This window comes from Hemiscyllium ocellatum, chromosome 45 (assembly GCF_020745735.1).
Source record: "Hemiscyllium ocellatum isolate sHemOce1 chromosome 45, sHemOce1.pat.X.cur, whole genome shotgun sequence".
NCBI classification, from domain to species: Eukaryota; Metazoa; Chordata; class Chondrichthyes; order Orectolobiformes; family Hemiscylliidae; genus Hemiscyllium; species Hemiscyllium ocellatum.
Genome location: NC_083445.1, coordinates 26,295,872 through 26,309,065, shown reverse-complemented (window position 1 = coordinate 26,309,065; position 13,194 = coordinate 26,295,872). Strand labels below are relative to the sequence as shown.

The 13,194-nt window shown below is 41.2% G+C and overlaps 1 pseudogene; it reads right to left on the bottom strand.

The window, feature by feature from the left end:
- Positions 1-12,970, bottom strand: part of LOC132835890 (Ig heavy chain C region-like) — a 29,595-nt pseudogene extending 16,625 nt beyond the window's left edge.
- Between the last annotated feature and the right edge of the window lie 224 nt (positions 12,971-13,194).

The following is a 13,194-nucleotide window of genomic DNA, read 5'->3' as shown; positions in this document are numbered from 1 at the left end:
TCACAAATATATTTTTGAATGAGGCAAGTTAAAGCAGAATTTGTGTAGTCTATGTTTAAAACTGATTTCTTTTGAAGTAAATCCAATAATATGTTTTTTTCTTCACTTCTCAAACTTCCGCTTTTCTGTCTTATATCTTCTGTCTTCAGGAAATTACAAACTGGCCTCATGTCGCCAGTTTAGTTTAATAAATACAGAAACGACGTACGAAAACCAAAGAACTTCACAAATATTACTGATTAAAAGTGGTCCAGGCAGACAATCTCTTCAGCAGAAAAATACCATAAACTGAAAGCAGGAAACCCCTTGAAGATAAAGTTTGATTCTACAAAGTGAATCAGAATCCAATTTACTCAATTCAACACAATGAAGCAAAACAAAATCAGAATTCAATCAATTCAAATTAGCAGAATGAAACCCAGAGCTGCAAGAAAGTTCAATCTAGAATGTAATTAATCTAGCTGATCTAGCTGATGTGGTCTACTCTGCATCAGGGAGACAGGATGTCAACTCATTGATCCTTTCAGAGAACGACGCTTGGATATGCACTAACCAACTCCACTGCCCCGTGGCTGAACATTTTAACTCCCCTCCCACTCCCCCACGGATATGCAGGTCCTGGCCTCATCGCCAGAACGTCTCATCTTGGGACCATCCAACCATATGGGATCAATATGGATTTCGTTGGTTTCTTCATTTGCCCTCCCCCTTACCTTATCCCAGATTCAACCTTCCAAATCAGCACCGCCCTCTTGAACATTCCTACCTGTCCCTGGTGCTGTGAGGCAGCCACAATGCCGTTCCATTTGTTAATTTGTTAATCTTCCTGTTTAAGAGACTTTTAGTTTTTCAAGTAATCCAGCCACACAGTTTGCCTAATTGATTTTTTTTAAAAAATCACCGAGCAACTGAGTCAGTCGCAGCACTTTGTTCAATTCTTAATTGCAGGGTGTAATCATTTTTCAGGAAGGTCATTTCAAGGAATCAGGCGAGCTAAAGGGGGTTATGAAATAGCTTTAGCAAGCAGAATTCCAAATCATTTTATTCTTACATCAGAAGCAAGCGGGTAACCAGAGAAAGGATTGGTCAACTAAAAGATAAGGAAGGAAGGCTGTGTGCAGAACCTGAGAGAATGGGTGAGATTCTGGGTGATTACTTTGCATCAGTTTTCACTGAGGAGAGGAACATGATGAATCTTGAGATTAGAGACAGAAGTTTGATTAGTCTGGATCATGTTGGCATTAGTAGGGAAGATGTGTTGGGTATGCTCGAGGTTATTCAGGTGGACAAATCCCCAGGACCGGATGGGATCTATCCCAGGTTGCTAAGGGAGGCGAGAGAGGAAATAGCTGGGACACTGACAGATATCTTTGTGGCACCCTTAAATACAGGTGAGGTGCCGGAGGACTGGAAGGTTGCTTATGTCATCCGCCTGTACAAGAAGGGTAGTAGGGATATTCCAGGTAACTACAGGCCAGTGAGCATGACATCGGTTGTGGAGAAGTTGCACGAGGGGGTACTGAGAGATAGGGTCCATTTATATTTCAAAAAGAATGAGCTTATCAGTGACAGGAGACATGGTTTTGTGCAGGGGAGATTGTGCCTTGCCAACTTAATAGAGTTCTTCAAGGAAGTGACCAAGTTGATAGATGAAGGAAGGGCTGTTGATATCATATACATGGACTTTAGTAAGGCATTTGATAAGGTTCCCCATTGTAGACTAATGGAAAACGTGAAATCACATGGTGTGCAGGGTGTTTGAGCTAGGTGGAGAAAGAACTCGTTGAGCAACAGGAGACAGAGTGTAGTAGTTGAAGGGAGTTTCTCGAAATAGAGAAAGGTGACCAGTGGTGTTCCACAGGGGTCAGTATTGGGGCAGCTGTTGTTTGTAATATACATAAATGATCTGGAAGAGGGCACTGTTAGTATGATCATTAAGTTTGCAGATGACACAAAGATTGGTGGAGCAGTAGAAAGCATCTGGGACTGTCAGAGAATACAGGAGGGTACAGGTAGATGAGAGTTCGGCAGAAAAGTGGCAGATGGCTTTCAATCCAGACAAATGTGAGGTGATGCATTTTGGCAAGTCTAATTCTAAAGCTTATTATACAAGGACTGGAACAGCCTTGGGAAAGGTTGATGGGCAGAGAGATGTGGGAGTGCAATCCATTGTACCCTGAAGGTTGCTGCACAGGTGGAGAGGTTGGTCATGAAGGCATATAGTATGCCTGCCTTCATTGATCGGGATATTGAATATAAGAGCTGGCAAGCCATGTTAAAATTGTACAAGACATTGGTTCGACCGCGTTTAGAATACTCTGTACAGTTCTGATCACCACATTACCAAAAGGATGTGGACACTTTGGAGAGGGTGGAGAGAAGGTTTATGAGGATGTTGCCTGATATGGAAGGTGCTAGCTATGAAGAGAGGTTGAGTAGGTTAGCTTTATTTTCACTAGAAAAAAAGGAGATTGAGGGGTAACTGATTGGGGTTTCCAAGATCATGAAGGGTATAGACAGAGTGGATAGAGACAAGCTTTTTTCCCAGGGTGAAGGATTAAATAACGAGAGGTCATGCTTACATGGTGAGAGGTGGAAAGTTTAAGGAGGTTACACAAGGCAAGTACTTCACACATAGGGTGGTTGGCATTTGGAATGCATTGTCAGCAGAGGTGGTAGAGGCAGGCACAGGAGATTAATTTAGGATGCATCTGGACAGATGCAGAGTAGGTGGGGAGCAGAGGAATACAAATGCTTAGGAATTGACCAACAGGTTTAGACAGTACATTTGGATCAGCTCAGGCTGGAGCACTCCTCCCCCCCCCCACCCCCCGGTGATCACCTTCCACCCTACCAACCTTCGAATAAACCAAATCATCTGCCGGCATTTCCGCCACATCCAACGGACCACACCACCAGGGATATATTTCCCTCCCCACCCATTTCCACCTCTGCAAAGACTGTTCCCTTCGTGACTACCTGGTCAGGTCCACGACCCCCAACAACCCACCCTCCCGTCCTGGCACCTACCCCTGCCACTGCAGGAATTGTGAAACCTATGCCCATACCTCCTCCCTCATCTCCATCCAAGCCCCAAAGGAGCCTTCCACATCCATCAAAGTTTTACCCGCACATCCACCAATATCATTTATTGTATCCGTTGCTCCCGATGTGGTCTCCTCTACATTGGGGAGACTGGACGCCTCCTAGTAGAGCACTTTAGGGAATATTTCTGGAATACCCACGCCAATCAACAACATCGCCCTGTGGCCCAACATTTCAACTCCCCTTCCCACTCTGCCGAGGATATGAAGGTCCTGGGCCGCCTTCACCGCCGCTCCCTCACTACCCAATGCCTGGAGGAAGAACGCCTCATCTTCCGCCTCGGAACGCTTCAACCCCAGGACATCAATATGGACTTCACCATTTTCCTCTTTTCCCCTACCCCACCTCATTCCAGCTCCAAACTGCCAGCTCAGCACTGTCCCCATGACTTGTCTTACCTGCCCATCTTCCATTCCACCTATCCACCCACCCTCCTCCCTGACCTATCACCTTCATCCCCTCCCCCACTCACCTATTGTACTCTATGCTACTGTCTCCCCACCCCCACCCTCCTCTCATTTATCTTTCCACCCTTCAGGCAATCTGCCTGTATTCCTGATGAAGGGCCTTTGCCCGAAACGTCGATTTTACTGCTGCCTGATCTGCTGTGCTTTTCCAGCACCAATCTAGTCTAAACTCAGGCTTGGAGAGCCGAAGGGCCTGTTCCTGAGCTGTAAATTTTCTTTGTTCTTTATTCTTTGTTCTAAATCAAACAAAGCTCATTCCAGATTCTGATTTTCACCTAACTCACGAATACTCACATAAAGAGAAATTTCATGGTTCTTACCTGCAGTGACTGACACCATGGTCCCTGGTCCCCACGCTACAGCCCAATTACTGTAGTATACTCCACAGTAATACATAGCGGTATCTTCGCTCTTAAGGAGCTTAATGTCCAACCCGAAGATATTGTTTGAAATGTCTTTGAAAGCAGTAAACCGATCCTCAATCGCTGGTGCATAGTTATTTGTCGATGAGCTGTAGTAGTGAAGCAGCCATTCCAGCCCCTGACCAGGAATTTGTTGAATCCAGTACATGCTGTAGCCTTCAACACTGAACCCGCTGGCTTTACAGGTCAGCCTCAGGGAGCCTCCAGGACTCCCGGTCTCTGCTTTGGGCTGACTCAAAATATCCGCCGACTGGACACCTGGGAAAAGACGACATCCAGCCAAAGGATCAGTGAAATGAAATGGTTGCTGACTTTGCTACATTCCAGAGGTAAGCTAACACTGAGACTGGGACAATGATAATAAATACTCACTGGATAATGAAGTCAGGAACAAGCTGAGAGAAATTATTAACAACATCCTTCTGTTCACTTGAGGAAAGACATTTGCCAAGAGCTCGCTAACCAATCCAAATCCGGGACCGTTGAACTCTGGTTGAGTGACCAGCTTTTAAATACACATCAGAAGGGGCAGGCTGCCAGGTTCCACCTGCTGGTTTCTTGCTGAACGCCAAAATTGGAAACTCATCTCAACTTGCACAACCCGAACAGATTGGCTGTTATATTTACACCAGTCTGTACGTAAAATGTTGGCATATATCTGTCTTGGGAGACTTGCATTACTGAATAGCATGATTCAAAAAGTTCCCTTCCTTTTAATAGAGAAAGTACAATTAAACAGCGTGAGGTCCGGTGCAGATTATAGTTATCAATGTTGCATTTAATCAATTGGAAATGTAGTCACAATATTTTTATTTTTATTCGACTGGTTAAAACAATCAAAAAGTTCAATGACATTATCAGCGAATGCAAATACTGGAAACATGTTTGTTTTGCAGAAAGTCTAAGTCTCTAACACACTGCCAAACTAAAGTATAATTTATGGCAGAGGTTTCTATATTCTAATCAGACATCTGAATTCGGATGATGTCCAAAGTGATTCTGTTGACAATGTGGGTGCACGTCACTCTCCATTCCAGACCTGGTGAGGTGAACAATCTCCTCACATTGCAGAATGTTGCTCTGCATTTCTCCAATTGGTCCGATCCTCAGACCGTGTCAGGCACCATCCGACCAGCAGGAGACTCGAGGGTTTGACATTCCTGATGGTGGACTTATGCCCGAAACCTCGATCCTCCTGCTTCTCGGATGGTGCCTGACATGCTGCGCTTTTCTAGCAGCACACTCTCGACCATGATCTCCAGCATCTTCAGTCCTCACTTTTTCCGAGCCTCAGACCACCCTTGAAACTGTGCAGTGTTGGAAAATCGCATGCCTGATGGTTAAACATTGAATGAACAGTGAAATTCAGGTGAAGTTTTAAAAGGGAATTTAATAAATTAAAATAGATCCGTGAATAAGAAAGAAATGCTCTCAGCTTCCACATCATTGCTGTGTGGGGACGAGTTGTTGATCAGACACTGCTATTGAGTGTATGGTAAATTACAGCCGATCACAAGAAGAAATTCTACTAATACAGGGCGCAAATGGATCATTTATCTGTCCCTTGGCAGCTATGATACGCACTATTAACTCATGGTAATCAGCACACTCAAACGCCACTCTATACCACTGTTAGCCAGATATGAAGAGGTCCCTCTGCTTAAATGAGGTGCATGAATCGGTAAGTTTTCAAGAAGCTCTGCGAATCCGAGCCAATTCTATTTTGTAAACTTAGATAGATATATAGATACATACATACATACATACATAGATACATACATAGATAGACAGACAGATAGACAGACAGACAGAGACAGAGAGATAGACAGACAGACAGAGACAGAGAGACAGACAGACAGGCAGACAGACAGAGACAGAGAGATAGACAGACAGACAGAGACAGAGAGACAGACAGACAGACTGATAGATGAATAGACAAACAGACAGATGGATAGATAGACATTTACACCGTCAGACAGACACGGACTGGATACGTATTGACAAAATGCTGACTGCATGTTTGGATGAATGGACAAATGTTTTGGTAAATTTCTCTCTGCCTCGGTCTGAAAAAAGAAATGCTATACTAAATTCTAAATTTCTATTTTCTGACTTCATTGCTTGAGCAGATTCTTGTTCCATTTGTGTCCGTCTGTGATATTTAGTCCTTCCCGAAATCCTTAATTTCTAAATATTTAGAATGTAAGGCACTGATGAATTGAACCTCAACAATAGTAACTTGGAGATAGCCCAATGGTACTCCTGATCATTCGCAGTTCAAAGACAGAGAGCGGATATATGCGTGGATTCAGATAGAATGGTTTCAATACTTGGAACATGTGGGTCCTTCATACAGAACGCAACTCCCAATATAAGTTCACTCAAGTTACTTAAATCACAGCAAAGTCAGTGTAGATCATTGGAACGATACCTATTACAGTTGCCCTGTAAATTCTTATTGTTCCATGTTCCCGTGAAGTAAGAGTCATCAATATGCCCCTTTCCATGCGGTTGATCTTCTATTATGACATTTCTTGAGCATGTGGAGGCTGGTATGGTAATGGAAAACCCAAACTATGCGTAAAATGCATTAACATTTTGCACCGATTTATGCTTTGTTTTCCTTGAGAAGAGAACATCGTTTTTGTATGTGTCAAGACAAAGAAAAATGAACAATCATGATTAGTAATCAGAAATTTCTGGAGTGATTTTCAGAGGCAGCTGTAACATTGATCAACACTAGTTCATCCTCCGTCTTGTTTTAGAGATTCTCTCCAACATCCTGAGATTATTAAACTGTGTTGAATTTCAGATTACCCTCAAAGGGCAAATCGCAGTGGTAACTGTTTCTTACCAATGGATAGGAAGGAAACATGAGAGAAGGCACAATACCAGATCCGCCAATATTTCACAGCCCACCACCCTACACAGTAACTGATAGTTCCCCATATTATCGCAATTCCTGCTTAACAAGAGGAAATTCGTTTTTTTTTTCTCAAACAGTGCGTTGCTTCAATCTCCTCGGAGTTCCATAGCCTCCCAATTTTGAAAGCCATTGATTATTTGTAACTGATTTGTATGTTCCCGTTGATTAATCGTTGCAAACATTGCCATACCGTCAGGAATATTCGTGCATCATAACCTGTGGTCTGAAAAAGAGCACTTTAAGATGATGAGTCAGTATGTTCAAAGTTTCTTTGTATTACCTTTCAAGTTTTAGGTGACCTATTGTATGTTTTGAATTTTATGTTGGAAATTTCAGAATAATAGAACAATTCTGGGGTCGGATTGAAGTCAAAGTTCACAGTCAGGACCTGTACTGTCGGTACAAGTAATTTCTGAGAGACGGAGAGTCAGTCTGAATTCTCAATGCATCTGCAACTGCAGCTCAGGCAATGATTACTGTTGTGACATGGCTGTGCATCTTTCTGACAATTAAACCAAACACACAGAAAAGCTCACCTCGCCTGCCATTCTGTGAAAGTATGATTGAAAGAGGAACTCCCCAAAATTGCATTATTTAAAGAAAAAATAATAATTGTATCCTTTAACTCCAAAACTGAAAATTAAGCAACAGCTATTTACAACTCTCATCCCCTTTGTCCTGAAGGTTTGTTATCTATCGCTCACTCTATAAGAATACACTGATCTAATAAATCCCCTAATAAATTTACAGCAAATCAACTTTTAAAACCAGACAGCAGCTGTCATCTTTCTCTCTTTGTTGATCTTTCTGGGACATCTTTGGTTTTCTGCTGTACAGATGTTTCATATGAACAAGATACATTTTAGAGAGAGGTTGTTTGGACAGTCTGTCTGATAATGACATGTGGTGCCCTCGCTTTGCTAACTGTCCAAAATGCCTGTTTTTTTTTATGTCCCAAAACATCAGATCATCTCATTAGCTCAATGTTGTCAAACTAGTAAAATTCAATTTCGATTGGGTTTTAGTATCTTGGTACACAATGTAAACAGATTGGTTAAATTCAAACTGCCATGAACACAACTCATGCATCTAGGTTACAGTAATGTGTTACATCTTTCAATTTTTTAGCACAGCCTTTGGCTGCCAGTCAGTAAGATATCAGTTGACTACAAACTCTCACTGCCAAAACAGCCTTCGTGCTCTCTTAACTGTACAGTAAATGCCTTCAACTTCATAATATTGCCTCGAGTTCAGTATATTTGTATCTTCCCGATCCGTATATGCAATGACACCGATTATCTGAATTTCCAACCGAATATTCTCTCACATTCCCCTGTGGTGTGAAATTGAAGACCTTTCTGCCATCTCAGTTCCATCCATAGCATCCAATTTTACTATTCCAAAGAACTGAAAGGGAGGTTTCCCTACTGTACTTTTGAATTTAATTTGATTCCATCACCGGCAAGAAAATAGATGATCATCACACTACCACACTACTGACCTTTTGGGACATTGTGTGCACAGTGTCTGTTTCAACACCTACATTGCTACCCTCAATTTAATTCAAAGATGCATTTCTTGCTGACAAGGAGATGCTATGGAAGAGTGAAACACCCTTTCCTCTCTCTCTCTCTCTCTTTTTGAGTCAGTTAGTCAACAATGTTAGAAACCCTCCAGAAACAAAGTTTAGAAATGGCCTATTCTGCAACTCAGGACTGAAACACCTATTCGAAACAATTATCTTGTTCCACATAATCAAAAATAGCTTCTACTTTTTTTTCCTCATATGCCAGTATTTCCACCATTGGAGATTGTATCATGTGCAGGTAGTAGATTGGATCCTATGTAAGTATCGCACAAGTAATGACGGCACATTATCCGTGCACAGTTTTAATCATATTTTGATATGAATTCTCGTGAATGTCATGTGATTTCCAAAATTCCTGGTGAAGCGTGGTCAATGTGATCTCAGTTAATGTTAGCAATTTGGAATTAATGCCAATGACAGATGGAATAACAACAAACAAACGTGCATGCATACATACAATGGAAGAACAGTTGGTCACCTTAATACAGACAGAATATGCTGGTTAATTGGGTTTTGGAGGATGCTGCCATGATTGTACAAACACTGTATTGGCTTGGTAGGAATTGTTCAAGCGTTGTCGGAGAGATCGAGGAGATTTAGTTTTTTATTTGAGAAGCGCATAAATATCACGACCTGGATACAATAAATGGGAAGTGTTTATCTAGCTTCGGAGGAAACTGAGTAAATGGAGCACTTCGTGATACGATAAGGCAGCAAAGTGGCTTGGGACATTCAGGAAGCTGACTGCATGAAATAGTAGAGGCTGGAACACTCACATCATTTCAAATATGTTTGGTATGTACACTAAATAACTTGGCTTGTGCATTTACGGACCATATGCTATAAAATGAATGTAGACTGGAAGGCTCATTGTCCGGAGCCACAGATCAGATGGGCTAAGTAATTCCTTTATGTAGTTAAGATTTTCTGTTAAGCTTTGCCCATTGTCTAATTTGGAGGCTGTCATTCACTTGATTTATAACGGACATTCCGCAATGGTTTCAATGATATCACAGATCACTAAATTCCATACCACACTTTGTCTGCTGACGTGGAATTTAATTGTCAAAATATTCCACAGAGGATGACCGGAGCAATTTTTTTAAATTCAGCTCAGATCAGCAATATTAATTAACGAAGCTTAAGACATACATCTTTCATTGACATAAATCAACCAGATTCACCTGTGATTAGTTGCAAATTACTATTGCAGCATTGCATGGAAGATGAGCCCTCACAGCGTTGAGAATTATTGATTAATGAGCATTGAGAATTATTGAATAATGAGCATTGAGAATTATTGATTAATGAGCATTGAGAATTATTGATTAATGCAAGAAACCATCAGAGGATTGTTTAGGGTTAATCACACACACCCACTTGGTGTGGCTAACAAAGGTGATGCTGAACTAATTCGACTGATGTGCTCCACATGCAGTTCAAATATTTATTTGAAAACGTCCTTCACAATAGACTCTAGAGCAAGTTGGCAAAATTATGGATTAAAAGTTTGTTTTGTTTAAACTTTGGACTGTAAAAAGGTTCATAGTGATATTCTACAGGTAGATAAAGCCTTGGCATAAATTGCGCAACTTCACACTTTGCAATAACATGTAACTAGCCAATCTTTGTGAACAAGGAGTAAGATGGTTCAGAATTTTATAACGACCTGGAGAGATTTGTGGAATACGCCAACAAATGACACCTGCAATGTAGCACACAGAGTTTTAGCACGATTAAGTTAGTGAGAAAGAATGGAAAGAGGCAATAAGAGAAGAAAGTAACACAATTATAACACATCACAGAATGGAAAAGCAAGAAAGCCAACATCATCATGGTAATCGCAACCCAGTAATGATCTCCTACAATCACTTATTACAAACAGGAATTCCAGAAAGCTGAACACACGCACCGACACATCCCGGAACAGCTTCTTCCTGGCCGTTATTAAACTGATGAGTGGATTCTTTAACTTCAAATATGTTGATCTTGCCTCACACACATCCTGTGGGATGTAACCTGAAAGCCTTACTCTGTCTAAATATGTTTTTCTCACTCTATGATCTGTGTCCTTGTTTACTATGATCTGCCTGTACTGCTCGCAAACACAGCTTTTCACTGTACGGAGGTACATGTGACAATAATTCAAACCAAATCAAATCAGCAGGATTTGAAACCTCTGTAGAAATTTCATAAGGCGTAACTTTGAATGCTGCAAACAGTTTTGGGCATCATGGTGGCTCAGCAGTTAGCACTGCTACCTCAGAGCACCAAGGAGCTGAGTTTAATTCCACCCTCAGGCAACTCAGTTGGAGTTTGTGCATTGTTATGCCTGGATTCCTTTGGGTGCTCTGCTTTAAGTCCACAATCCAAATATGTACAAATTAGGTTGACTGGCCATGCTAAATTACCAATAGTGCCCAGGAATGTGCAGGCTGGGTCGATTAGTCACTGGAAAAACAGGGTTATAGGGAAGGGGTTTGGGTCGGGGTGGGATGCTCTCTGGAGGATCGCTGAGGACATGATGTGCCGAATGGCTGGCTTCCATGCCTTAGGGATTCTATTAATGTATAGGCGTGATATAGTACAGCGAAAGTATTCAAGACCATATTTATACATGAGGAGCTTCCACTCCCCGGGCATGTTGTGGAAGGTGGAGTAGTTTCCTTTTCAGGAGAAATGTAGGAGATGGGGTTGATTGACACATGTAAAATGATGAGGAGATTGTTCAGAGAAATAAAGGATGTGTTCCCCTTCATGCAAAGAAGAGGAACTAAAGGATACTGAAGTGAAATAATTGGCCATAGAGGCAATGGCGAGGTGAGGAAGAACATCTTCCAAACTCTAGAGGATCAGGAATGCATTAAAATGAGTTAGGCCTCTATGCAATGTAAGCAGAAAAGTTGGCTGGAACCTTCACAGCAGCTACAATAGGTTATATGCGACATAAAAGAAGATCAATCCAAATTCTGTACTCCCAGGATCTCAGGTAGTATTAAAGATGATAATGAGTACAACAATAAGAAGAGAAGGAGGATCTAAACTTGATTGGACAGAGCTATTGTATAGTTCTGCAATATCATGAAAATGCTCCAGCAGAAAAGGAAAAGAGATCGAGACACTGACCAGTCCATGAATAAATGAGTCAGTACAAGATATAGATTTGGAAGAAATAAGTCATTGTGAAAATATAATGGAATACATATTAAAAAACAGAATGGTTGTGTCGAATAATTACTGAAATATGTCTCAGTGGAGTATTAAAAGACGTAGAGACAATTTTCATGGACCAGGACAGACACCCTTAAATTATTTTACGAATGTAGCCTGGACCCTAACGTTTTCATATTTTGAAGGCAGATGTGAAGTAGGCGCTCCAGCAGCGATGTAACTGCTCAAACCACTCATCTTTAAGAAAAACTGAGTTTATTTGAACACTACAGTTTAAACATAAGCAAAAGTAATATGATTTTCAAATAACATAATTCCTAGAAAACAGAATATGACTGGATACAGCAACTTAAATGCAAACACAGATTCTTACAGGCAGAAGGGAGGAACTTCCAAAGAGATTTCAGACAAAGGGAGAGGCAGTCAGGAATCATCTGCTGAAGCTTTCAAGCTTTCAGCATCATGTGGACTGCTACGAAATAAGAGAAAAAAATCTGAACTTGGAGAATTGGCCATCCCCTGCCAGTGTTAAACTCGATACTTCTGTACCTCTGCCTTTATAATCTCTCTTGGGAAAACAGACACACAATGACAAAATGATCTTTCTAAAGTGGCAGCACCGTCACATCTCCCCATTTTAAAAAAAAGAGGCTTCAATGTGCAAAAGTACCTTCATTTTAAATGCTTTAGCATTACTCTGTTAGTACTCAACAATACGTATACATTGCACTGACTATAACCATGCAAACATTCACGACTACGTTCTATTTCACTCTGTTTATTTCTGCTACTGAACACTTCCATTCTTCTTCATCCAAGTCTTGATAATGTGCCGACAATAATGTTTTCTCATCCTTCTCGGTATATAATTTTCAAATTGAACAGTTGCAATAATAAGCTCCATCTAAACTGTCTGGAATGTTTGTCCTTGGGTTTCTTCAAAACCTTTAATTGGTTGTCATCAGAATGCAAGACTGACTTAGACACAGTACAGGCAACATAAATGTGAAAATGTTGTAACACCAACACCAAGCCTCAAAGTTTCCTTTTCAATTGTTGAATATTTGTGTTGATGTATGTTTAATTTCCTGAATAAATATGCAATAGGTGTTTCTATCCTCTCATCAACTTCCTGTAAGAGCACAGCACCAACACCCACATCACTCGCATTGATAGCCACCATGAACGGCTTTAACGTATTAGTTGTAGTTAATACTGAGCCAGTGGTTAACACAGCTTTCAGGCTGTCAAATGCCTTCGGACAGTCTGCATTCAATGAAATTTCCTGCATGTCTTTAGCAATTCAGTGAGTGGAGCAGCGGCACTGCTGAAATTTGATATGATTTTCTGGTAAAACCCACTCAGTCCCAGGAATCATTCTACTGCTCTCTTTGTCAATAGCATGGGAAACTCCCTAGTAACCTTTGTCTTCCCATTCCTTGGGACCATCTGCCTATGTCCAATAACATGGCCCAGGAACATGACTTAGGCTTTGGTGAATTCACTCTTAGCGAG